Here is a 27,879-nt window from a genome sequence, read left to right on the forward strand (position 1 = left end):
CATTTTGTTAGTATTCCAGTAAATTAATTTATTTGTTTCATTCTCTGCAGTTCAAGCCAGGTACTTTTGTTTTCTTAAGACCAAGAATCCAGCAGATGAGGCAAGTATCTCTAATATAACTTATGCAGGCTTTGTCAATCAGAAACTTTTCCATTTGGATTTCTTCCAAATATGAGGGTGATGCATTATACCATGATGTTTTCTTCTTTCATTGTGCTATGTCTGTGTTCTGTTGCACTGCAAATGACAGATTTTCCTCAAGTGAAGCATACCAGTAGGAAATAATAGTATACACTATTTGGAAATAAAATAATCTCTTAGCTTCCAGAAAATACCACACACATTTAATCTTCTATTGCTATGATAATTAGAACAATGAAAGGATATATTCTTAGGATTTCAGCCCAAGGTGTATGTCTCCTTCTTTTTGTAAACTGCCTCTTATGTTAAAAGGTCTGCCTGGCTAAAATCACAGCAGTCTGATTAAGAAAAAGGTGGATGGTTATGGATTTTTTTGTTGTTGTTGTGGGGGGGGTGGTATTGTTTGATAAAGTGTAGTTTTGTTCAATGCCTGTGCCTCTTTGACTAGGATAAGAAATAATTTTTTTTGTAGATAATGTACATTTATAGAACTGAAATCTTTGTGCCCCCAAGTTGAGGCTAGAAGGTGAGGTATAGAGAGCCTATGTATTCTGCTGTGTTAATGCCCTCTTCTTAATCCGGGCTGAGGATATGAGCTATGTGCAATGCAGTAAAGTAGACATCAGTAGGCAGCATTTCCTTATGAATTGATCCAGTTACTGATCAATTAACTTTATCTTATTGACAGTCAAGGATCAACTGATGACGATCACAGGTCAGTAGGAGAGCACCTGAAGTGCAGCACAAAGGAATTCCAGCCAGGCAGTCAGCTTCATCAGGGGCCCAACTGAACTGCCTCCATGCAAACACATGTAGCATGGGGAATGAACATGAGGAGTTGGAGACATGCACACACCTGCAGGGCTATGATCTCATTGACATGACTGAGATGTGGTGGGATGGCTCCTATGACTGGAGTGTTGGGATGGAAGGATACAGGCTTTTTAGGAAGGGCAGACAGGGCAGACGAGGGTGGGTGTAGCTCTATGTCCGTGAGCTACTGGAGTGCATGGAGGTCTGCCTGGGGATGGGTGAGGAGCCAACCAAGAGTTTATGAGTCAGGATTAAAGGGAGGGCAGGGACAGGGGACACTATAGGGGGTGTCTGCTACAGGCCACCTGAACAGGAAGACCAAGTGGATGAGGCCCTCTATAGATGGATAGGAGCAGTCTCACATTCACAAGCCCTGGTCCTCATGGGGGACTTCAATCACCCCAATATCTGTTGGAGGGACAGCACATCAGGGCATAAGGCTACATGACCTTTAAGGTCCCTTCCAACCCAAACCATTCTATGATTCCATGTTTGCTTAATGTAATTCCTTAAGAGGAATGCACAAAACGTGACTGGCTTCTTTTGTTTCTCCAATGAGACTTTTTTTTTTGGTATTTTGACCTATCAAGCTCTTTGTCCATCAGCCCAAAAACAATTACTAGCCACAGCAGAGCTGAAGTTGGCTCATTTTAAATAGTAAGCTATTGGCAGGTGGAATATTTTTTTATGCTACCGATCTTTAGAAAGAGGCTCTGATACTTGAAGTTTGTATTTCCCACTATCTCACCATCATCATGCTTTGGAAAGAAAAAACAAGACCTCATAGAGAATTAGTTTACAAAAAAGGAGGTTGTGTGTCAGTGTCAAAGATGTACTAAGAGATGGGAGGTGCTGTGAGGGGACTTGGGAAAAACCTACATATTACTGTGGCTGGAATATTTTAGCCTTTTTGTGAATGACAGCACTGCTGAGGTAACATAACAGCTCTATTTCAAATATTTTAAATTTCTGTCTTCCACTGTAATACCTTGCAAATGTTCAAGTCATTACTTCTTGGGCAGACACTTCTCATTCACAGCCCCATAGGGAAATTCTTTCATCTTAAATATGGCTAGAAATACTTCCTTCCACATACATACACAACACTTCCAATGTTTAAATGTTATTAGGGAGCTCTTTAATTTTGAGCTTGAATAGCTGATAGATAGGATATTCTTAGAGTGAAGAGTGATTGTGAAGAGCTTGGGATCTGTTTTGTCCTTGTCTGTCCACCAGTGGTCAACAGAATACGTCTGTTTCACTTGCCAGGGTCTGATTCTGTACACAGTTAACTCCACCTAGAACCTGATGATGCAGGTAAACTTGTAAATAAACCTACAATGAAGGTTCCCATTTGCTTTTGATATGCATGTAAGTATCTGGAAGAACTGTTTCTTTTTCCGGTGCACCCTGTACTCTATTTCGGTGTTCTTCTACCTGAAATAAGTACTTTATGCTTTATTTTCTGCTCAGAAAATGAGCAAAGATCTTTATAACTGACTTCTATAACTTTTTTAGGATAGCTCTCTTCTTCCTTATTGATAGTGCTCTTTTCACATCACATTTGGACACAAAACAATCTCTCACTGGCCCTGCACATGCTAAGGTGTCATTTCCAACCCTTTCAGAAACATTTGTGTGATACAGTTTCCTCTGGCATTCACCATTAATTTACCCTCCTGTGATGTGTTTCTAGCATGCACAGAATGAAGCTGTTTGGTTCCTCGTACTGCCATGAAAACAGTTCAAGCCCTTCAGGTACTTGCCCATCTGCTACAAGAAGTGATTTGAAACTGCTTTTGCTTGGTTGCCCAACAAGAGCTATTTATTTAATCCAGCAATCTCTGTCCACTCTGTCTCCTGCGGCTTAGTTCCAGCAGAGCTGGCTTCTTCTCTGACCTGCCTCGCATCCTGCCACCGTGGCAGGTGCGGCAGAGGGAACTGCTTTATTGCCATCTGGAATTATTCCTCTCTTTCCACCTCATTCAATTTCTGTTTCATTTCGTCTCTTGGCTGAAAATTTAACTGTTTTGTATATCCAAACTGCCCTTACCTTCTGACAATTTTTAACTTTGTGTTTGGTGTGTGTTTCATGTTTGGTAACTTTCTACAGTTCTTACTATAGTGCAACTTGTACTGTGTCTTTCACATAAAATGATACTTGCTTTGAAGATGCTCAGACACACTCAACTGTGCAAGTAATTAAAAATGTACGTGCAAAGTAGACAAAATTATGGGGACTATAAGCCCCCTAAGAGGGCTATGCAATCTGTTCTACTGCTCTACATACAGATATTAATTAAAATTTTAGCTAATTAATTAAAATTTGATTATATATCTTTAATAAATACTTTTTAAATTTAGTAAACAGATTTGTGTTTAACAGTTCTGCTTTTCAAAGAGTATCCAGTTCCAGAGATAATAACCCCTATGCCCATCTTGCCCTTTCTTCAAAATAGGCACAGATTATAGGGGCTTAATTTGTGAACAGATCTGCTTGTGCAGTCCTTACAATAAAGCTTGTGGTCCAGTGAGCGAAGAATATTATTTGGAAGAAAGATGGTTCAAAACCAGAATGTTTGGATTTTAATCTAAACTTTTGCAAAGTTGAATGGTTTATTGTTTGACCTACTGTAGCATACTTTTGTTTAATCTTATCTTTTCCATTATTTTGAACAGCTGTATGCTATCAGATAATGACTGTACAAAAATACTGAAATGTTGGGGTAAATCAATGTAAACAAATGCAATGAAACACTTCTTTTCCCTTCTCAAGTAGCCTGCCAGAAATGGGTATCATTAGTGATTTCCTTTGGTGGACTCCCATCTACAAGAAGGGCAAGAAGGAGGATCTGGGGAACTACAGGCCTGTAGTCTGACCTCGGTGCCAGGGAAGGTTACGGAGCAGATCATCCTGAGTGCCATCATGTGGCATGTACAGGACAACCAGGTGATCAGGCCCAGTCACCATGGGTTTATGAAAGGCGGGTCCTGCTTGACTAACCTGATCTCCTTGTATGACAAGGTGACCTGCTGAGTGGATGAGGGAAAGGCTGTGGATGCTGTTTACCTTGTCTTTAGTAAAGCCTTTGACACCGTTTCTCACAGAATTTTCCTGGAGAAACTGGCTGGGTATAGTGTTCACGGGGTAAAAAAACTGGCTGGATGGCCAGGCCCAAAGAGTTGTGGTAAATGTAGTTAAATCCAGTTGGCAGCCGGACACAAGCGGTGTTCCCCAGGGCTCAGTACTGGGCCAGTTCTCTTTAATATCATTATCGGTGATCTGGACGAGGGAATTGAGTACACCCTCACTAAGTCTGTAGATGACACGAAGTTGGGCAGGAGTGTTGATCTGCTGGAGGGTAAGAAGACTCTGCAGAGGGATCTGGACAGGTTGGATCAATGGGCCGAAGCCACCTGTATGAGGTTCAACAAGGCCAAGTGCTGGGTCCTGAACCTGGGTCACAACAACCCCATGCAACACTACAGGCTTGGGGAAGAGTGGCTGGAAAACTGCCTGGCAGAAAAGGACCTGGGGGTGTTGGTCGACAGCCAGCTGAAGATGAGCCAGCAGCATGCCCAGGTAGGCAAGAAGGCCAACAGCATCCTGGCTTGTATCAGAACTAGTGTGGCCAGCAGGACCAGGGAAGTGATCGTCCCCCTGCACTTGGCGTTGGTGAGGCCGCATCTCGAGTCCTGTGTTCAGTGTTGGGCCCCTCACTACAAGAAGGACATTGGGGTGCTGGACCGCGTCCAAAGAAGGGCAACGGAAGCTGGTGAAGGGTCTAGAACACAAGTCTTATGAGGAGGGGCTGAGGGAACGGGTGTTGTTTAGCCTGGAGAAAAGGAGGCTGAGGGGAGGCTTTATCGCTCTCTACAACTACCTTAAAGAAGGTTGTAGCCAGGTAGGTGTTGGTCTCTTCTCCCAAGTAATAAGCACTAGGACAAGAGGAAGTGACCTCAAGTTGTGCCAGGGGAGGTTTAGATTGGGTGTTAGGGAACATTTCTCCACCAAAAGGGTTGTCAATCATTGGAACAGGCTGCCCAGGGAAGTGGTTGAGTCACCATCCCTGGAGGTATTTAAAAGACATGTAGATGTGGTGCTTAGGGACATGGTTTAGAGGTGGACTTGGCAGTATTAGGTTAACAGTTGGACTTGGTGATCTTAAAGGTCTTTTCCAACCTAAATGATTCTATGATTATGTGATTTCAGTGATGAATAGTTTGTGCTCTTATTTTCATGTATTTATGCTTTTGACAGAAAACTGTACCAGTGCTGTGAATGTTTCCAGTGCTAGACCACTTGAGGTCATATTTCACATTTTTATAGTAAGGGTTCAGTTTCCTTGTTGGGTATAGATAAATAGCAAAGAAATAGTTTCTGCTAAGAAGTGTTTGGTTAATCTGGAGTTCTGAAATAATTTAATTTTTTTCTACTGTTGGCTACATGGAAGAACAGCTAAACAACAAAAATATAAGTTGCAGTTTAGAATACCAGTAGTAACATCTCCTTAAATTCTCATCTGTCCAAAATGCTTGAGGTAAAACTGAAGATCTTTCTTCCCTCGTGGATTAGTGCATGGTAGACAGGGACTAAATGCTGAAAGGTGCTGAGTGCTCCAGCTCCCTTGAAAGCTGAGGGTCCTCGGTTTTCCATCAGCTCAGGTCCAAGTATCCAAGGAGAATCTTCACTGTGTGATGCTCCTACTGTAGCAAAATGTCATAGCCACTTAAAAGTTTTTTTTTTCCTTGAGGTGAAATTGAATATATTGTTTCCCTTGTTTGGAAGTATAGATTTGGTCTTTTTCTATCTAATTTAAAACCATCTCACTGTTTTCACCATGATCTAATTTACAACAAATCATTAGAACAGTTTTCAGATGCTTTGCCACATTTTTAAAACATCTCTGTTCATACTAAATGAAGTTTAATCTTTGCTTAATCTAATCTCTTGTCTGGTTAGGTCACATACCTCATGCTTAAGTACTTCATCTTAGTGTTTCAGCAATGAAATAAAATATTGCAGAATAGCTCGAAAAAGAAAAAGAGAGGGAAGAAAAAATGGATTTTCTTAGTTGTCGTTCCAGGCTTTGCTCCCCTCTGTGTGTGACACTTAGGTTTTTGCCTTCATAGCAGCAGCACATGTCATACATCTGTAATCATTTGAAACATCCTATCTACAAAGTTTATTGGACTATAAATTTTCCTTGCAATTTTAAAAAAGCTAGGATAAAGGGCACTGAACTAACCTGGCCTTTAAATAAATTCTGTAGCTTTTTTTTTTTTTTTTCAAAACAAACCCCAGTGAGATGAATAGTATACTTTATGCTTTACCTTGTTGTTGTGCTATCATCCACAATGTATTAATGTTTTGATAGAAGATTTTTTTTTTAAATCTTATTAAACATTTGACATTTATTTATACTTTGGCAGCCATGCAACTTGGTTTTGTAAGTACAAAAGGTTGCTAAATTGTGACTTAAGTAAGAGTAGGAAAGATGTTCAATATATGAGTTGTGTAGTGCTGTCCAAACTGTTGGCTTAGGGCCTCAAAGACTATTAGTCTGTTGTTTTGGTAAATCCTTTTGTTAAAACTTTGTATTCTCTAAAAATACATGCTTCAGTCTAGTCTGGACATTCACATCAAAGCCAAATGACATGTTTGTACATCTTCTGACTGCACATGACTGGAATTGTCTTTTGATGTTTCACTAAGATGCTTGCCATTGAAGGGTAGAATAGAAAAGGAGACCTTTTAGTCATTTACCTTATCTGTGAAGCTGCTGTATGATCTTAAGAAAGTTGTTAGAAATCTCTGCCATGTTTTCTTCTTTGTAGACAAGGGCTGGTAATCTCAAGAAGATCACTGATACTGAGGCTGGCCTTGTTCTTAGGAGGAGAGCTGGGTTAGAAAGTGTGCTCCATGGGTTGTGGAACATTTCACTTACCCCTAGGCAGTGCTGTGGGAGAAAGTTAGGTTGGTTGTTTTACACTGCAAAGCTTGTACAAGCTCTTGGTGGAGTGCTGCTCTCCAGATATATGAATGCTACCCAGAAGTTGCTTTGTCAGTGGAGGACAAGTTTGAGCAGGTACTGATTCTAGTTGCTAGCACAGGAATCCCAACATGTTTGCTATTTTAGGATTAGTCTTATTTCTTTCTGTTGAAGCCCTTAAGTTTTGCAAGACTGTTTGTTCTAATTGTGTAGATCATGTTCACAAACACTGTCTCAGAAACCATGCAAGCCAGGTAGGTGATGTTCCTTATATGTCATGTATGCAGATGCATGTTCTCATCATGTGATCCAAAAATGTGAGGCTTTTGGCATTGGTTCCCTCAGACTTGAAGTGTCTGCTTTAACATCTCAAAAGTGGCCTATCTATGTATGATGGACAGGATCAGGAGATCACTTTGAAGCTACTGCAGAAGACATCCGCCACTTGCTTTTTCCATGGCTGGAAAGCAAGGAGGACTACATTGGTGATCTGTATTGCACTGTAGTAGGAGTGAATCATTAGTCAGTGCACTGTGAGCGGTGAGCTAGGGCTGGATGAAGCTGGTTTTGAACAGAAATTCCCCAGTTATCCTCAGCCACAAAAAGGGGGAGGAGGATGTTGACTCAAAGTTCTCCTGGAGGCAAAGATCTAACATGGACATTGCATAGCAGATGCTGTGGGTTTGTCTGCGTTCATCTCTGTATCCTCACTGCACTAAAAAAAGTGCAGGGGGTTGCATCATCGGATCCCCAGAACCTCTTCTCAGCAGGTACACTCTGGAATTAGCTGTGCTCACTGCCTGTGCGTAATGAGCCTCAGAGTACACCACAGGAGGTAGCAGTGTATTTTTTTTGGTCAACAAACTGCATGTTTTATTTCAGGACTGCTTAGACCATGTAAGTATGTGAATTCAAGTTTGAGATTTTCTGTTTCCAGCAGTGTTTGTGTTTTTTTGTGTATTGTGGGGCTTTGTTTGTTTGTTTTTCTAATGCCTCAAGTTTTCCCCCAGTTGGTATAGTTCTCTCGCTGTCTCCAGGGTTGAAGTCGACAGTTTTCCAGTGGCACAGAGATGCTCCTTTTTGATGAACTTTAATCTTCAAAGCATTGCTTGGTTGGAGTTCTGGCTTACCCTGCTTCTGATGCAAAATTGACAGCCTTTACACTTTCCAGTAGGAGAGGTTGCCTCAAGAGAGTCCTGTCTGGGATGGGAATGGGGGAGCACATGTATTTTTGACCTTCTTGTCATGCTTCAAGTCTTATCTAGTAGTGCAGGCTCTTGCTGTGAGAGGGAGCTGGACTCGTGCCGTTAGGCAAGTGTAATTTAGTGCATGTGCCTAGTGAGCGTTTTGAGAAACATTTTATAAGTTGACAATAAATAAGGAGAAATCAAGCCAGCTTCAGTAATTTTTGGATGTAGCTGTCTTATAGGGGAAACAAGCCAAGGGACACTGTGAAGGACATGAACAGTGCACGTACATATGAATGCTGTTTCTTCTAGTGTGCAAGAGGCAGGAAACCCTTTAGAAATAGAGTATGGAGAAAACTAGGATTTCTAAGATCAGTTTTAATGAACTGGCTGTCAACAATACAGGCTCTTCTGGCTGGAAACAAGGTGAGTATGAACTGATAAAACCAGACACTGACTTCTTCAGGAGCTCAGGATGATGCGGTGGTGGTACTGAAGAGAAATGGTTTGCTTTTGTGCCATTACATAGTTGGCCCTATCTCATCCTCCTGCTCTGCAGGGGTCAGAACAAGTTGCTGAGAGGTTGTGTGGCCTGGTACACCATATGACTTCAATTCCTAGCTGTTAATGTATTTTCTACACCACAAAATTCTTACAATCTCCTTTAAGGCTGCATCCTTTAAAAACAAAAAAAACAAAAAAACCCAAAACCCAGAAGTAATCTGTGCTATTGGAAAGTGACTTCAGTTTTGCAGGAGAGCCCAGGGACAAATAAACATAACAAGGATTAAACTGAGCCAGGGTTATGTGGTGTGGGAGATGCAAGGGTGGAAATCTAAGGCCAGGGTGAGAAGTGCTGTGCTGAAGGAGATCAAAGGTGCGGTTAATTTAGTGCCCTAGCTCTGGCATCTTCTCTGGCCTGTGTCAGGGAAAGGGCTTAAGGATGAGATGAGAATAAAGGGGTATTTCACACACACACCACCCCTGCCCCCATCCACCCACCCACATACGTTCACATACCCCTTTAGTCTTCTGGTCTGTGCATTTCTTGAGCCAAAAGGTTGCATCCAAATTATAATGTTGCAAAACCGCTGATGGACTGCTTTTCCAGTGGCTTTCAAGGGAGACCTGTGTCCCTTAGTCTGTTAATGAAGCTGGAGTAGGGACTTTCCCTATTCCCCTTGGCTGCTGGAGGGTGCAAGGTTTGTACAGCCATGAGAAGAGGGTTTGTGATGCTGGGTCAGTGATGGGAGAACATGACTGGGGCAAGAGAGGACTGAGACAAGTTTCTCAGTCCTGCTTCTGGAACTGCTTAGGTTTTTGACAGTGCATAGATACTGGATAGAGCAGCAGAACCTGTGCTGAGGGTAGCGGATGCAGCCTGAATACGTACTTCCCAACTGAGCATAGATATTTGTCTTGTTTGTGGTCTCCTGGGGCCTGTGAATCTCACCCACTGCTGTAGAGATGTAGGGGCATGGCTGGAGGACATCATCTTCGTTCTCCCCATGCTCAGTAGTTTCTGGCTATTTACAATCCATATAAATCAACATTTTTCTCCTCTGGAGGAAACGTACATATTTCTGAATCATGCGCATTGTGCCACCTACCCTCGAGGAACTAACATTTGTGGTGGCCTCTTTCTAACCCAGCCTGCTTCTCAAGTAAGTCTTCAGGCAACAATAAACCACCAGTGTAATTTTCAGAACTGGCTTTTATCTTTCTTTGGCGTTGCTTTCCCAGATGTGCCAAGAGAGATAAGGTTTCTTAATCTTTAAACCACCTTTCTAGGTTGTGAATTAGCTTAAATTTTGTCAGAGAGAGGGTACCTGATGGTGCTTTGTCATTTTAAGGTTTTAATAATAGGTGTTTTCATATTTCAAATAGTATTCAGAAGTGCCGATAAACTAACCTAATGCCTTGAAAGCAACTTCTCCATGTCAAGTGAGAGATAACACCCTTTCCTTTTGAAATTGCTATCATCTACAAGAGCATGGTGTTCTTGGAACACAGAAGCCAAGAAGCTAAACGCAATCCCTTTTACATCACACTTTCCATCAGTTGTCATTTCAACTGTGTCTTAAGTGTGGGATACAGGCCAGAAATACCTTGTTAGAGAATATATAAAACTAGCAGAAAAATGGAGAAGTATTCTTCTAACATGGAAATAGCATTTAAAAGTAAGGGGGGGGGGGGTAGGCTAGCAATTGTGTCTGTCTGTCTGAGATAATAGTTTGTGAGCGCTGTTTTAATCCAGGAGGCAAAGTAATGTGTTTTCAAAACTCCCACACACTTACGGACAAACCAGGAAAGATCCGTGAGGGAGGGAAGGAAACATTATGCTTGAGGTAAGCTTTTTGTGTGAGTTCAACCCAGTTCACAGTTTGAGTGTTGTTGGATTTTTTTGTTGTTGTTATTTTTTTGTTTTGTTTGGGTTTTTTGTTTGGTTGGTTGTTTTGGTTTTGGACTGTTTATTGGATAATAGAATTCACCATCTGGCAGGAGAAATTTTGACATTAGTCTGACTGGTCCTGGTTTTTCTACTGCCTTGTACCATGTGTAAATGCAGATCTGTATGAACTGTCACTAAATCAGAGCAGTAACTCTGTATTTTTACTTTGTACAGTGTGCAGTGTGGAACTGAATTTGTCTTGGTTGGCTCTTGATAAGTAAATTGTTCTGAGCAGCTGATGAACACAATGCTGATTAGATGATGGACTTATATATGACCCTCTAAAATACCCAATGCAACTCATTAATCAGAAAGATGAGTACCAGCTTATGTTGCTTCCAGTCTTTAAGTGAACCATTATTAAGTAGCTACATCAAAGAAAAAAATGTCTTCAAAGTGCAAAAATCACAAGCTTCACAATTCAGCCTTATCCAAAATTTCCATTGTCATTGATTATGACCTAAATATAAATTAGGGAACAATTAGAGAAAAGCAGGATTTGTGATTTTTACCTATTGCATTTCGAAGTCAACTGACAGACACACTGTGATGACTAATAGTGCTAGATCAGGCCCTCAGTTTGTTATTGTAGTGAGTTAAGGAACATGCAGGAGGTAATAGCATATAATCTAATATTTTTTTGAGACAGTGCACTACTGAAATGCCACTAAGTAATATTTTGGTTTTGGTCTGCATTATAATGATACTGGAGCCAGCTGGCCTTTCACAGACTTGCTCTTTTTACTGGAAAATTAAGAAAATAAATGAAGCTTTCAAATTTATTAACATTTATTTATAATAACGTGTTTTAATATTTAGGCAGCAGTATTTAAAAAACAATCTAGCTTATTCTCAAAGTCTTAATATATCTTTTAAGATGTTAATATAATTGAAGTCTGGAGAACTCTTGGGACAAGTAAAGGTTGTAATTTCTGGTTTTTGTCTGCCAGTTCAAATGTAGCGATTTGTTCCTGGAATCCCTATTGAATTGATACGCACATAGAAACAGAAAATATTCTCCAAGAAACAGCTTTAAAATATCTGTGGTGTATTTGAGGTGTATGGTTGTTTCATGACAGCAGTATTGGTCTGTTTTCTGAAACTCTGGAACATCAAGGCTCTTTATGTCTTTTTTGAACAGCTTCTTACAAAAGACCAATCTTCTTGCTTTGGTCTCTGATCTTGACTGGATTTTCATGTCACACTACTAACTGTGGGACAGTTTGAAAACAAGTAGTTTAAATAACACTGAGGTGCAAGGGGAGAACAGAAGAGCAGCTGTCAGAAACTCTGTGTGGATTTGCATTAAAGGTACGGATTTGTATTGCATTAAAGGTACGGATTTATGGAGTTTTTGATGCCAGGACTGAGTACTGAGAAGAGCAGTAGAGCTGGAGATCCTTGAGACATCACAGTGCAAGTGACCAGACTGGGTGACTTTGGTATTAGGCCAGCTGAAGTGTGCAACAGACACATCTCTGTATCAATGTGTAAAAACACTCATGGTTGGTGGTGTAGCTGATCTAGGACAGTGCTTGTGACTTCTGGCTTTTGCTGATGCTTCCAGAGGGAGATATAAGATCAGATTCAGTAAAGTGGGCTTAGAGCCAAAGACATATACTTAAAGCTTGTCTAAAAGAAACTGTCAGAGCCTCTGTACTAGACACAAATTGTAAAGGAGTAATATGCTGTATTATGACAGGATGTTTTCCATGTTTCATGGACCTGAAAACTAAATGGCTTGCTTAACATGGGGGAGGCTGAGGCAGGAGTAGAAAATGAACCTGAGTTTTATAAATCTTAGTTTAGTGACTTAGCCTTTGAACCATGCTTTTTCATAAATAGTAGTGTAACTTAGAATTGATGTATTCTGCTCTGACAGTGTATTACGGTGTTGTATAATAGAGGACAAAGAGCTGCTCATGACAGCTGACACATTAGGTTTTGATGTCTTGTACGCGAGACTTGTGTGGTTTGCACTTTGTCATAACAGCAAGGAAAGGAAACATTTGCCAGAGGAAAGCAACACAAGTTTGTTAGTCATTCAGAAGGTGTGATGGCATACGGAGTGCTAGATTGCATTGCCTGCCTCTGAGGTGGTCTCTGAAGAGAAGGATCAGTCAGAGGCGAGACCAGATCACAAGCAATTGTGGCAGGGTTAGAGGGTGAGCCGCAGGAGATGAGGTTTCTGGCCTCATTTGGAAAACAAAGAAAGTGTTAGAGCAGCTTCAGCTAAATGGGAGGTTTGCAAGGTCTGCAGAGGAAGGGCTGGCCCATTAGCAATAAATTTTGAGTTACATTAAGGTTCACATATGCTGTCCTTTGGAGTTGTGTGCAAACACTGCCTCACCATTGCACTGGATGTTTCCTGGTGCCATCCAAAAGCGCTTCTTTCAGCAGGTGAACCAAAACCAGCTGGTTTTATCTGTGCCCTTCAGTCACCTGTGCAAAGAACCAGACTGTGGGACTTGTTTCCTGAAGTGAAGATCGTTGAGCAAATTGTGTATCACTGTAGTCTTTAATATATGCTAGTGGGGAGTGGGACAAGGTGTGAGCACTCGGAAGCCTCCTCTAGCACTATCTGAAAGATTCAAGGCACCAGGAGTTTCATCCATTCACCCACAATCATGCAAGGGAGAGAATATAGTAAGTGAAAAGGAGAATAAATACACTGAAGGTTGGAGGGGTGAGGACAAGCCATTTAGGTTACTACCCTAAATCCCTGCTTGCAGATTAGGGGGTGAGCACTGCCAGATTTAGCTCCAACTCTTTGCAAAGCATTGCTTCAGAAAGCATCTAGAACACAGCCCAGGAGTGTTTTGCTGGCTGATTTTGCTTCTAAGACTGGAGCAAAAGTCAAGGAAAACGTGCTCAAAGAGGGGCACAGGTGTTATACTGCTATTGGGAAAATAAGTGAAATTTAGAGTAAAAACCCTTTTATTTATTGCTAAATAAAAGGATATACCTGGGCACTTCACCAGCTGCTAAGTTCATTTGTGGGCTCTGAAAAGACTGCTTTACTTCTGTTGTTCTTACATATGTTCCAAAAATATGTATCACGGCAATATCCCTATTAAATTTTGTGCCCAGGACCTCTGTTTGGAAAGAACTGTCTGTATACCATTGCAGCCCAGTCCTTTCTTTAAAACATGTGAAAGTGATAGAATTTGCTGTGGAGTCTAAGTAAAGCAAATGATAAACCATGCAGGAAAAAGGCTTCTGTGACCTCCCAGCAGAATGGGGCTGTGTTCTGATGGTTCGGTGCTGAGATCAAGCCATTTTGCAGTATTGAAATATTCCACGAGTGCCAAGCTAGGATATTTAAAGTGAAAACTGTTGATGGAAGATATTTTTTATAGCTGCCAAATTTAAATCAGGATATGAAATTGCTGAGGGCCAAAAATGATGTTTGCCAGTAGGCTTGTGCCTGCTGTTACACACTTCCTGCTGCACTCCTTGAGAGTGAATTCATGTTGACTTTAGAGAAATAAGCTTCAAGTATTTTTTTTTTTTGGGGGGGGGGGGGGGGGGAGAGGGCAGGGCTGATGAATGACTTTGACAAAACCACAGGTTAAAACTTGCTTACTGTTCTCCTGTTAGGTATGATACTTGCTAAATAAATAAAATCTTGGTAGTAGTGTTTGCATCCGATCAGTCTGAAAGCCTTTCAGGTGAAGACAGCACTGAATTAGTAAAATTGGGTTCTGGGTAGGGTAGTTTTTAACTGCTGCAATGTTTGGGTCCTGTTTCATTTAATGTTTTTCATTAATAACCTAGATGAGAACAAGCTCATTATGGAAATATGTGATAATAACAATTGAAAGAAGCACATGAGGAAAATAGTAGCCCATATTGCACCACAGTGAAATGCACTTAATTTGGATAAAAATAAATAGGTTTGGGCTGAACTGTAGAACTATTCAAAAGGTAGTTGTTTTTTCAGAAGAGCTATTTAAAATGTGATAATTCAGGAAGAGACCTGGAAGGTAGCAGTGGCTGGGATTTTGACAGGTGAGGCAGCTGGGAAGAAATCATCACTGCAGGCTTCAGCCACGTGCTCAGAAGCACGGTGTGTGGTGCAGTGGTGCTACTGCTGTGGCTGCAAATGAGGTATGGTGTTCATTGTTGCTGGAAATACAGGCAGAAATGGAAGCTGGAAGTGAAGTGAAAAAGGCCTTTGAGATGGTGTGTCAGTGTGAGGAGTAGTGAAGCACCTGGGCACGACTCTGGAAATTGGGCTGAGACCAGCAAGAGGTGTCAACAACACCTGGTGGATTAATTTACTATGTGACTCAAAGAAAAGAAATGAGGTATAGTTCCTTTGAGCTCCTTTAAACATGGATTGGAAAGAGTGCCTTGCTGTAAAACAGAAAGTTATCATGTTACCAGGTGGGTGCTCTGCCTGACCTCAGAAACCCTGTCTTCCCATCCTTTACTCATCTTCAGGAAACCGAAGTTGAAATGCGGTATTTTTCAACTAGCCTCAGTTGTAGTAAAGAGTGATAAATCACAATGGTTCATGTGTAAAAACTTAGAGGCTCCTGGGGGATCAAGTTTATGCAACCTTGAAGCTGCAGCTTGGCACATCTTCACCATCACCTGTAGCTATCTTCAAATCTCCCTTCTCTTCCCACAGCTTTAGATGTCAGGCCTCTTGGGGAAGTTACGCTGTGTGTGGATAATGAGCACCCATCATCAGCTGCGTGAGGGACTTTGCTGCTGCTGGTTGGCAGCATGTCAGTGATGGTTTACTCATGAGGGAACCTTTCATGGAACACTTCTAGGAACTTCTTAAGAGATGAAGAATGTTCATCCATGCCTTATTGACTTCTCTCAATCTGAGATCACCTTCTGGCACAAAATGCTTAGGAGAAGTAGTTTACAGAGTAGCAGTTAAGGTACTTTTATAGTTCTTCATCAGGGACAAGTTGGGAGGGGTTCTGTAAATTCAGAGAGTTTGCTGCTAGTGCAAACTATTAGTGGAACTGTTGCCCTATAAAAAATCATGTTGCTAATGCCTTGCTAAGGTTGTTTTTACCATGCTGTATAAAGAGCCTAGGCAAGCACTGGAAGAGTGAATTTTCTTACATGACTTGACATGCTCTCTTCTCTGCAGGGGGGATCTTAAACTGTCAAAATGCAGTGCTCCTTTTCAGTGAAGTTTTATGCTGAGAAGTTCTGTCTGATAAAGAGCCAAGATCTGTGACCTAGGAGCCTCTCTCTAGATGGTTGTGTGTGTGGCAAAGCCTAGCCAATTGAACTAAAGCCTGATAATTATGCATCAAGAAGCAAATTTTGAATTCTTTTTCTCTTACCAGTGAGGATTTTGATATGAACAGGCCCGCTGGTAGGACTACTTACACCTTAAGCAATCTCTTAAAAACATGGAGGATGAGAACAAAAGTTGAGCCTTAACTAGTCATGGGAGTAATTCAGATGAGAATTAAATTCATACCTTAATGCTTTGCTGGAATCAAGGCACCTTCTATCTTAGAAGAAAGTCTAAACCAGGAAAGATATGAGGAAATATATTAACAATTAAATCCAATATTATTTTCATGGAATCATAGAATGGTTTGGGTTGGAAGGGACCTCAAAGATCATCTAGTTCCAACCCCCTGCCATGGGCAGGGACACCCTCAACTAGACCAGGTTGCCCAAAGCCCCAACCTGGCCTTGAACACTTCCAGGGAGGGGGCATCCACAGCAACCTGTTCCTGTGTCTTGCCACCCTCACAGTAAAGAATTTCTTCCTAACATCTAATCTAAATCTACCCTCTTTTAGTTTAAATCCATTACCCCTTGTCCTGTCACTACACTCCCTGATAAACAGTCCCTCTCCAGCTTTCCTGGAGGCCCCTTCAGGTACTGGGAGGCTGCTCTAAGGCCTCCCTGGAGTCTCCTCTTCTCTGGGTTGAACAAGCCCAACTCTCTCAGCCTGTTGTCATAGGAGAGGTGCTCCAGCCCTCTGATCATCCTCGTGGCCCTCCTCTGGACTTGTTCCAACAGCTCCATGTCTTTCTTGTACTGGGGCCCCCAGAGCTGGACACAGTGCTCCAGGTGGGGTCTCACAAGAGTGGAGTAGAGAGGCAGAATCACCTCCTTTGACCTGCTGGTCACACTGCTTTTGATGCAGCCCAGGACATGGTTGGCTTTCTGGGCTGCAAGCACACATTACTGGCTCATGTTGAGCTTCTCGTCAATCAATACCCCCAAGTCCTTCTCCTCAGGGCTGCTCTCAATCCATTCTCTGCCCAGCCTGTCGTTGTGCTTGGGATTGCGCCGACCCACGTGCAGGACCTTGCACTTGGCCTTGTTGAACTTCATGCAGTTCACAGGGGCCCACCTCTCCAGCCTGTCCAGGTCCCTCTGGATGGCATCCCTTCCCTCCAAAGTGTCAACTGCACCACACAGCTTGGTGTCATTGGCAAACGTGCTGAGGCTGCACTTGATCCCACTGTGTGTGTTGCCGACAAAGCTGTTAAACAGTGCCAGTCCCAATACTGACCCCTAAGGAACACCACTCATCACCGATCTCCACTTGGACATTGAGCCATTGACCACAAGTCTTTGAGTGTGATCATCCAACCAATTCCTTATCCACTGAGTGGTCCATCTGTCGGATCCATGTCTCTCCAATTTAGAGACAAGGATGTCATGTGGGACAGTGTCAAATGCTTTGCTCAAGTCCAGGTAGATGATGTCAGTCACTCTTCCCTTGTCCACCAACACTGTAACCCCATCATAGAGGGCCACCAAATTTGTCAGGCACGATTTGCCCTTAGTGAAGCCATGTTGGCTGTGACCAATCACCTCCTTGTTTTGCATGTGCCTGAGCATAGTCTCCAGGAGGGTCTGCTCCATGATCTTGCCAGGCACAGAGGTGATATGGGCTGGCCTGTAGTTCCATGGGTCTTTCTTTTTTGCCTTTCTAAAAATGGAGGTTATGTTTCCCATTTTCCAGTCAGTGGGAACTTCACCTGACTGCCATGACTTGTCAAATATGATGGAGAGTGGCTTAGCCACTTCATCTGCCATTTCCCTCAGGACCCGTGGATGCATCTCATCAGGTCCCATGGACTCGTGTACCTTCAGGTTCCTTAGATGGTCTGACACCTGATCTTCTCCTACAGTGGGTGGTTCTTCATTCTCCCAGTCCCTGCCTTTGCCTTCTGTGACCTGGGCAGTGAGGCTCGAGCAATTGCCGGTGAAGACTGAGGCAAAGCAGTCATTGAGTAGCTCAGCCTTCTCCATGTCCCGTGTAATCAGGTCTTCCATTTAATTCCAGAGAGGGCCCACACTGTCCGTTGTCTTCCTTTTATCACTGACATACTTAGAGAAACTTTTCTTGTTGTCCTTGATGTCCCTGGCCAGGTTTAATTCTATCAGGGCTTTGGCTTTCCTAACCTGATCCCTGGCTGCTCGGACAGTTTCTCTGTAGTCCTCCCAGGCACCTGCTCTTGCTTCCACACTCTGTAGGCTTCCTTTTTGTGTTTGTGTTTGCCCAGGAGCTCCTTGTTCATCCATGCAGGCCTCTGGGCATTTTTGCCTGACTTTTTCTTTGTTGGGGTGCATTGCTCCTGAGCTTGGAGGAGGTGACCCTTGAATACTAACCAGTTATCTTGGGCCCCTCTTCCCTCCAGGGTTTTGTCCCATGGTATTCTACCAAGCAGATCCTTGAAGAGGCCAAAGTCTGGTCTCCTGAAGCCCAGGGTAGTGAGTTTGCTGTGCACCCTCCTTGCTACCCTGAGGATCTTGAACTCCACCATTTTGTGGTCACTGCAGCCAAGGCTGCCCTTGAGCCTCACACCCCTAGCATCCCCTCCTTGTTGGTGAAAACAAGGTCCAGCGTGGCACCTCTCCTCGTTGGCTGCTCTGTCACTTGGAGGAGGAAGTTATGATCAATGCATTCTCAGAACCTCGTGGATTGCTTGTGCCCTGCTGTGTTGTCCCTCCAACAGATATTGGGGTGGTTGAAGCTGCCCATGAGGACCAGGGCTTGTGAATGTGAGGTTGCTCCTATCTGTCTATAGAGGGCCTCATCTGCTCGGTCTCCCTGGTTGGGTGGGCTGTAGCAGACCCCACTATAATATCCCGTGTCCCTGCGTTCCCTTTAGTCCTGACCCATAGACTCTCAATTGGCTCCTCATCCATCCCCAGGCAGAGCTCCATGCACTCCAGCTGGTCATTGACATAGAGGGTGACACCCCTTCCTCCAAGGTCCGGTAATACTTTGAGTTTAACTGTCCCTGAGCCATGGGGAACACCCAAACAAACACTGTACCAAGGCAGTTCCCTGACAGTCTGTAGCTCACTTCCGATCAGTCTTGAGCTTGGCAGTCTGAACCATTATTTCTGGCTACTGCCTACACTGCCCTTACTGCTCTGCCAGCACTTCAGCCTTAACCAAGATCCAGGCAGAGCAAAAATTTGGCCCCCTCCGTGGTTCAGGGGTGCTAGTTGCATCCTGTATTGTAGAATACTTCCATAAGACAAAGGCAAAACAGAGGTTTGGTGATCTGGAAAAAAATACTAGCATCTCCCTTTCTGAAGCTTATCTTGTAAAAGTATATACTTAAAAAGAATTCCTGGTAGTGTTAATTTACACAGTTCTTGAATGCGTGCGTTTAAAATGCTGCGATGCCTAGCAGGGAGCCCACATGATATCGTATTACCCTCTTCTCATTTAGAGAGTGATGCTAATTTTCTGAGCTGTTTCTTAATCTGCAAAGGAAAGAAAGAACCAAGCCAAACCCCATACAATTACCACAGTATTTGTTACTGTGTTCATACTACCTGAACAGCCCTTCCATCCCTAATACAGTTCTCTTTTTGCCCTTCTAAAGAGTATTTGGGGTTTAGGTGTGTGGCAGTGTCATTCAGTACAAAAGAGTGTGTTTGTGACTGCTGTGCTCCATAATCACAGTTCTCTGGTTGCCTAAGAAAAAGGGTATTGCTGTGTAATGTGTTGTAGTAGGAAGTCAAAACCTCAGGAGGAAATGGTGAGGAATTGCTTACCCCAGCCAAATGGAGCAGGAGGAGGAGGAAGCTGGTGGTATCAGGAGAAGAGGCTGAAATCTTTGCTGCTCCTGTGCATTTCAGTCTCACTATATTTGGAAGTCAGTTTAATATGATGTCCTATAAACTATTCCATGAGCTGCCCTTTTAAAGCTTTTAATGACAGATTTTAATTTGACAATAAAAATTATGAAATCCTGAGGAGACCATTTGCAACATCAAGACTGTGAAGAAGGTTAGTGTTAGAGACCCTGTGAGATTCATTTTTTTGATGGAACTGTCTTCCTACAGAGTATGAAAATGTTTCTGAGTCTGATTAAAGAATATAAGCAATATTTTTTTCAGGATGGCTCTCCAGTAGGAACATAACTATCACAGCATGCTCTGGGGGTAGTCAAGAAGTGAAATATAAATGCCATTTTTATTCCATATATATTCAGCTTGGAATTAAACTGTGCATTTTCACCAATGAGAATGTTAACACAACTGATAGATTGAGAAGTGAGATCTGTTAAAGCGAGATTAGAGTCTTTTCCAGAAAAAATACTTCATCTCAGCATGAGGTTTTTGGGGTTGCTGTAGAGTCTATTGAATGGAATTATTCTGTGGCTTGAACTGATTTCTTCTTCTGTGCTATGTAATAGTCCAGCATAAATAACCATTACCTATTCTGGCCTTAGAGGTCTGTAAAGAGACCCTTAAATCCCCTAAGGCTGCTGTTGTTTATTTTCCAGTAAATTCCATATTGGAAAAGAACTTGGAAAGTAACAGATGCTTTTTTCTTTTTGCATTAGCTGTTGACAAAAAACAATGAAAAATGAATACTTCATTTGGAATGGAAAAACAGGCATTTTCTCATTAAAAATAATAAAAAAAATTACTTCACTCATAAGCCACCTTCAATGTATTAATTCAGTAATGGCAAGATATATCAAACCCAAAGGATTTATTTCAAACCAAGATGTTATGTTTAAAGCACCATATAAATAGCTGTACTGCCATCTCCCTATTGTCTTGCTCTCCAGCAGTGACCATAGGTAGAGTCGTAGGGAAGAGCAACAACAGGGGCAAGCAGATCTGCTGTTTCCCTTGTACATTCTTGCGGTTTCCAGCTACTAAAAATGGCATAAGCTTTGCTTTTGTTTCACTGAGATACTTATGCATCTTCTAAATCTTTTGGTGATGCTGGATGGAGTGATGCACACTCTTTCAAGACCATGGAAAATGTTCTACTAGTTCTGTTCAGAAAGCCTCTAAGGTCAAAGTAGTTGTTTATTCTACGAGTTTTTTCCAGATCTTGAGGGTTTTCTAACTTATGTCTGGGTCATTTTACAAATAAGACATTTCTTGTAAAGGATTCATTTGCAGGGAGATGAATGCCCCTGTATAGAATGGTGTACTCCACCAAAACACCCCATATTAAGCTCCAGTTTTAAAGCTGTTTCAAAAATGAAGATTTCTAGTTGAAAACTTCCCTTTCTGTGACATCTGTAGTATAGATATTTAAAAAAACAAAACCAAAACCAACCACAAACAAAAAAAACCCCACAACACGAAACAAACCAAAACAACCCTTAAGTTACACATTTCGGATTTTGGTGAGTATGGACTTAGATCAAAAGTGGGACTTGCAGGATGGAAACACTTGACAAAGATGAGAACTAAGCACGTTTCTGCCTCCACTGTTTTAAAGCCACTTCTCTTCTGGAGCAGTTTTTGTGGAACAGCCTATATCTAGTTCTAATATGATTTTGGTGTGAATCTGTAGATACTGTCTGTCAATTCCCTTGAGTGTTTCTGTACATAGAGTCACAGAATGGTTAGGGTTGGAAGGGACCTCAAAGATCACCTAGTTCCAACCCCCCTGTCGTGGGCAGGGACACCCTCCACTAGACCAGGTTGCCCAAAGCCCCATCCAACCTGGCCTTGAACACTTCCAGGGAGGGGGCATCCACAACCTCTTTGGGCAACCTGTGCCAGTGCCTCACCACCCTCACAGTAAAGAATTTCCTCCTAACATCTAATCTAAATCTACCCTCTTTTAGTTTAAATCCATTACCCCTTGTCCTGTCACTACACTCCCTGATAAACAGTCCCTCTCCAGCTTTCCTGTAGGCCACTTTAGGTACTGGGAGGCTGCTCTAAGGCCTCCCTGGAGTCTCCTCTTCTCCAGATTGAACAATCCCAACTCTCTCAGCCTGTTGTCATAGGAGAGGTGCTCCAGCCCTCTGATCATCCTCGTGGCCCTCCTCTGGACTCGTTCCAACAGCACCATGTCTTTCTTGTACTGGGGCCCCCAGAGCTGGACGCAGTGCTCCAGGTGGGGTCTCACGAGAGCAGAGGGGCAGAATCACCTCCCTTTACCTACTGGTGTCATCAGCAAACTTGCTGAGGGTGCACTCAATCCGACTGTCCATGTCGCCAACAAAGATGTTAAACAGTGCTGGTCCCAATACCAACCCCTGAGGAGCGCTACTGGTCTCCACTTGGACTACAACTCTGCGTGTGACCATCCAGCCAATTCCTTATCCACTGAGTGGTCCATCCATCAAATCCATATGTCTCCAATTTAGAGAGAAGGGTGTTGTGTGGGACAGTGTCAAATGCCTTGCACGAGTCCGGGTAGATTACATCGGTTGCTCTTCCCTTACCCACCTATGCTGTGACTCCACTGTAGAAGGCCACCAAATTTGGTAGGCATGACAAATTTGGTTGTCTGCTCTTTAAACCAACCATGTAAGATTACTTTCCTCTAAAATAATACCTTGCAGGCATTCTTGAATGATAAAATATGAAAGCTTGGATTAATAGTTAATCACACATAAAAAAAAATAATGTTATCTCTTATTGATTTAAGTAATAAAAAATATTTTATGAAATGGATAACATGTCTTGTTAGTTTAGGATCAATGGTCAAAAAAAAAAAAAAAATCCTTTTTCTATTATCTGCAAGACCTGGAAAGTTTGATAGTATCACACTTTGCAGAGATTTTGTTAGAAACCAAACCATTATCACTTCTTTTTATTGTGGTAAAAAAAAGCCTGCAAGAGGCAGAGGCTACTGTTGACAAGGTTATGAAAGAATATTTCACTGCAATGCCAATTTTGCTGTCTGCTTCAGGAGGAATTTCACCTGGATGGCTAAATGAGCAGTTTACTTGTACACGCTCTGAAGCAGTCTTTTTTAGTCTTTGCCATGGTTTTGCCCCAGATGGCAGCTCAGCCCCACACAGCCGCTTGCTCACTCCCCCACAGCAGGATAGGGGAAAGAATTGGAGGAGCGAAAGTGAGAAAACTCATGGGTTGAGATAAAGACAGTTTAATAGGTAAAGCAAAAGCCGTGCACACAAGCGAAGCAAGACAAGGGATTCATTCACCACTTCCCATGGGCAGGCAGGTGTTCAGCCATCTCCAGGAGAGCAGGGCTCCATCACGCCTAGCGGTTACTTGGGAAGACAAACACCATCACTTCAAACATCCCCCCTTCCTTCTTCTTCCCCCAGCTTTATATGCTGAGCATGATGCCATATGTTATGGAATATCCCTTTGGTCAGCTGGGGTCAGCTGTCCCAGCTGTGTCCCCTCCCAACTCCTTGTGCACCCCCAGCCCACTTGCTGGTGGGGTGGTGTGAGAAACAGAAAAGGCCTTGGCTCTGGGCAAGCACTGCTCAGCAGTAACGAAAACATCTCTGTGTTATCAACACTTTTCAGAACAAATCCAAAGCACAGCCCCATACCAGCTACTATGAAGAAAGTTAACTCTATCCCAGTCAAAACCAGCACAGCCTTTCAGGAGAAATTTTAGTTTTTAAGAGCCAAGAACAGACAGTGATACCTGAAAATACTCACTTAAACAATAGGCAGAGAATATGTGGGCTGACACAGTATTGTTCTCCAGATTGATCAAGGAGCGATAATTGCGGTGCAGTTAATCAAGGCTGTTTAATCATGGCTACAACAATTTCTTATAACTAGATTTTTCTCACTTTATTTCTTCCTTCATAATCATTAGACTTACTTAATTGACTTATACAACAGATAGTGCAATCCCATTGACTTGTAGAATTTTTGCTTTCTTTACTCATACTGTCTTTTGACATTATTTATGAAATTTTTCATCTTCAGTCTTAAAAATCAAACCTTTTTATTGGAGTATTGGAATTAGGTAGTTTCTTTTGTCTTCATTTTTTTTTTTTTTTTTGGCAGAAAAATTAATGTTTTGTAAAGGTTTTTCTTTGGATGTTTATTTTCCCTTCAGCACACTAAGATCTCAAATATGGACAGTTTAGAATGAATTTATAAACATAGACTGTTGTGGGGTGGATTGGGATAGACAGAGCAGGGTGTAGTAATAAAAAATCCATGTTTTCAGCTATAACTTGTGTTCATTTTTTCTGAATAAAGTACAATCCTTCAAGTATCTGAGTTGCTTAGGTAGAGCTTTGTTCTCAGGATGTTTTATAAAAGCTCAAATTCTGAAAGCTTACTCATATCCTCAAACCAGAAAAAGGCAGAGTGTGAATAGGGTACAGTGCGGCTGTGATCCTGGTTCAGTAGGTTAAAAACATTTGGGATATAGTAAATTAAAAGTATGAGGCAGTAATTCTTGAATGCAGTGATCCAGTGAACTTTCGTGAATGCTCACATAGCCTTTCTCATGAGAAGTAATTATGTGTGTGAAACTAATCTGAGGGAGTTTACTCACCACTACTCATATTTTAATTCCTTGTTTACGACACAAGCACTAGACTCCCAAGAAGTAAACGTATAGGAAAAAGTATATGTACATGTTGCAAGGTAACTCCTTAGGCTCCCATTCAATGGAGTCCTGCATATATCTATTATTTTTATATATTTTTAAAAATTTGGGTGTGTCTGTGTATATATAATTAATTGATTCATGTTTTTTTCCAACTGTTGAGCTAGGCTTTCACCTATAGTGATCTTCTCAATTAATTATCCTCTGTGTACAGGTCTTCAGGGTAAAGAAGTAAAAACACAGTATGATTTTTCTGCTCAAAGTTCATCACTACTTAATTGATATGTTGAAGCTGGCAGTATTCAGTGTCCTTAGCTCTGGGTTGGACACCAGCTGTGCTGCAAATTTGAGAGGTGGTTTATTAAAAGTACCTGAAAGACTAACTTCTTTTCATCAAATATTGTAACCAGCTGAACACCAGGCTTTGTAGCTAACTTACCTCCTCAAAGCTGAGTGACAGTGCTAGTATCTTTTGTATCTGGACTTCAAGACTACTCTCTCACCTTTCCTCCAGAGAGATGCTTTAGGGACCATGGTTTCTTTCTTAAATTCTGGAAGTTAGTTCTTTGAAACACATTGTTAAAAATTGACTCCCAGGGACAGGTTGGTCCAACCTGTCCCTCTCCCTGCTGTGTGTACTCAAAGGGCTTGAAGACTAAAGTGCTGTACTTGGGCAAAGACCTCTCATGTTGAAAAGAGTAGTTAGGAGATGTGTTATTTTAAAGTCTTGTTGAATTTGTACAGTTACATGATCAAACGCTTACTAGAGGCCAGCACGATGTTACTTTTCTGAGTCAGCTCCTCGTTAGACCAACTCTCCAGGTAGGAGAGCCCCAGCAGTAGCTGTGTTACTCTTCCTGTACTGGGAACACATATACAAAGCCAGCATAAACATGAAGAGGATTTGAAAATTGAATTTTCTCTCCAGTTGTGGCTGCCACCAGTAGCGTTACACAGAATTGTCTTTTTCTTCCTTTTCACTCATTTGTCTGTCCATCTCTTGTTCTTGCTTTAGATTGTATGGTGTCTAGGGCAGAGGCTGCCCATGGCTTAGCACACATAAGTCCTACACAGGGGTAATTTTAGTAAAATCCTAAATTCATTTTTTAAAAACAAACAAACAAACAAACAAACCCCCAAAACCAACCAACCAACCAAACAAAAAACCAATCACAGAGTAAAGGACCACACTTGGTGTTGCACTGGCCGCTGGGCTTTTTTTGATGAGTCAATGAGAGTAGACGTCGCAAGAACTGAAAAACTATCCTGGACCAAATCCTGGTTATTTTGAAGTCTGCCTTTTTGAAGACCAGGCAAAACTTTTTCTCCCCAGGAAAGCAGATTACCCATTCAAAGGATAAAGAACTATGTTTCACATGATGCTAGAGTAATCACTTGGTTAATAGATGTAATAATTTGGACATGCATTAATCATTGCATTGACTCCAATACCTATGTCTGTATGTGTGTGTATATGTGTACATATATTTTTCTGTGTTTGCTCATTCAGTTGACAGCTCCCTGTTGAAAGTTCATAAGGGATGAAATTAGAATTTACTTTGCAAGCTGCACGAGGTATATGGGACAAGTCAAGTGATAGATGAGCAAGCTAGAAAAGGAAAACTTGTTTAGAAAGTTCTTATATCTTTGTAGGAAGCCCTCAAAAGCTGAACAATCCTTTTTCAGAGTAAATATTGCTACTGTCTTCTCCAATTCTCTGTTCTCCATGTGTGTGGCACCAGGTGGTGCAGAAGCAGTTGAGCAGCAATACCTGTCTTGCTTGGACAAAAACCCACATGGAAACTCTCAGAGAACATACATAAATTGTGTCTGCTCAGGTACTTGAACAAATGCCTGTATGCAAAACCTCCTCTATGTTTCCTTGGCTCTGCTGAAAATCTCCTGCACTGTTGGTTATTATGATTCTATTTCTGTCTCCTTGCACAGACTTGTCTTCTGTTCTTGTCTGGTCTCTTCTGCTATAGATAATCTGCTTTATTGCATTGTCTCTTCCTGTATTTTCTTTGAGGTTTTTCCATTTTCCATTTGTGAATTGTGATTTGTAATATCTTCTCTCTCTGCTTTCCTCTACCCTCCCGCTCTCTGTGGCTGCTGAATATTTGCGTTTGGTACCGTGGTTAGAAACTATTAGCAAAACAGTCATCTTTGGCCAAGAGTCATCGTTGCCAAGGATCAATAATTACTTTCTCTGGACAGACACAGAGATATTTCAACTCCTTTCTTAAGAAGAGAGGCATGGAGTAAAAGTTAAGAGCAATTCAGAGAGCTGCTACAGTGAGATTGGAATTTGTAAGATGATGAGGTCAGATTACCCATATTCACCCAGTGCCACAGTTTGTGTCCATTTCTAGTGTTGTTCTGATGGGTTTGAAGGCTTCAGAAATAGCGATGGTTGCAGAGACAGCAGTCACCTCTTCAGGGAGAATATAATGAAGAACGTGTGTCAGAAGTCCACAAAGGATGTATGGACCACATTTTCAGGCTGAAATGGATGGTGTAAGTGCAGATATCACCAGCTGGACCAACGAAGGAGTCTTACTTAATTTCATTGTGATGCTGCTTTTGAAATGAAAGACTTATATGTGTAGACCAAAGAAAATGGACACAGGAATATTCTTTGCTAGGATTCATTAGAGGTAAGGAAAATTTTTGAAGTGTGGAATACAGATGTAGAATTAAACTTTTGACAGTGAAAAGGGCACTGGCTTTGGAGGCTTTAGGTAAGCTCCATGTCCTTCTACTTTCTTCAGTTAAATGCTTGTCATCCTCCCCAGCTTTGCGGTGATTGTTCTGTAGGGCGCTGCTGGATGTGTGCTAAGGACGTTCTCTGCTGAATGGAACCTAATAGGGCTTTGAAATATTGATGAATAAAAGGTTAATTTTTAATTCCCCATCAATCTGAACTAATTGGAATTCAATGTGCTTTTGTCCAAGAGACTTTCTGACATTATATGGTTTAATGTGCCTGCACATTTAAATAAGCATGGAGCTACAGGATTTTTCTTCCTTGGAGGCCAAGGTGTTAGGTTTAATAAAAGAAAATGGGTTTGTGTGCTTCTATTTATAGTTATGCCACTGGCCCAAATTCTGTTCTTGCATGTTCTTCAACATTCGTCACATAATGCAACTTCCATTGAGCTAAGACAGCCCATAAGGTCTTCAAGAGCTCATGCCAGGGATCATATATTAATAAATGAATATTGAGCCCATCTGAACAATGATATCCTGTAAGCACAGATATGAAACTTGTTGATGTGTATTTATGTGTTCCTTCCTTGTGCTGAATCACTGACCTGCTATGGCTTCAGACTTGAATGCCTGCATTTGTGCTTGTGGCTTGGAAGACCTGAGCCAGCTAGAGTGATGGTTGTCTCACTTCTGTCCTCATTCATGTTTTTGTTGTCTGATGGTTTCACCTAACTAAAATTCATTAATTTCTATTATGTCTGTATTTGGAAATATAGAATGATGGTCACAAATCCTAGTTTTCATTAG

General features: G+C 41.9%; 2 protein-coding genes across 2 annotated transcripts in view; both read left to right on the top strand.

Moving 5' to 3' along the window:
- RPL37 (ribosomal protein L37) overlaps positions 1-27,879 on the top strand; it is a 350,006-nt gene that overhangs the window by 154,717 nt on the left and 167,410 nt on the right. The window lies entirely within an intron of this gene.
- PLCXD3 (phosphatidylinositol specific phospholipase C X domain containing 3) overlaps positions 1-27,879 on the top strand; it is an 88,687-nt gene that overhangs the window by 3,134 nt on the left and 57,674 nt on the right. The window lies entirely within an intron of this gene.

This window comes from Balearica regulorum, chromosome Z (assembly GCF_011004875.1).
Source record: "Balearica regulorum gibbericeps isolate bBalReg1 chromosome Z, bBalReg1.pri, whole genome shotgun sequence".
NCBI lineage: Eukaryota > Metazoa > Chordata > Aves > Gruiformes > Gruidae > Balearica > Balearica regulorum.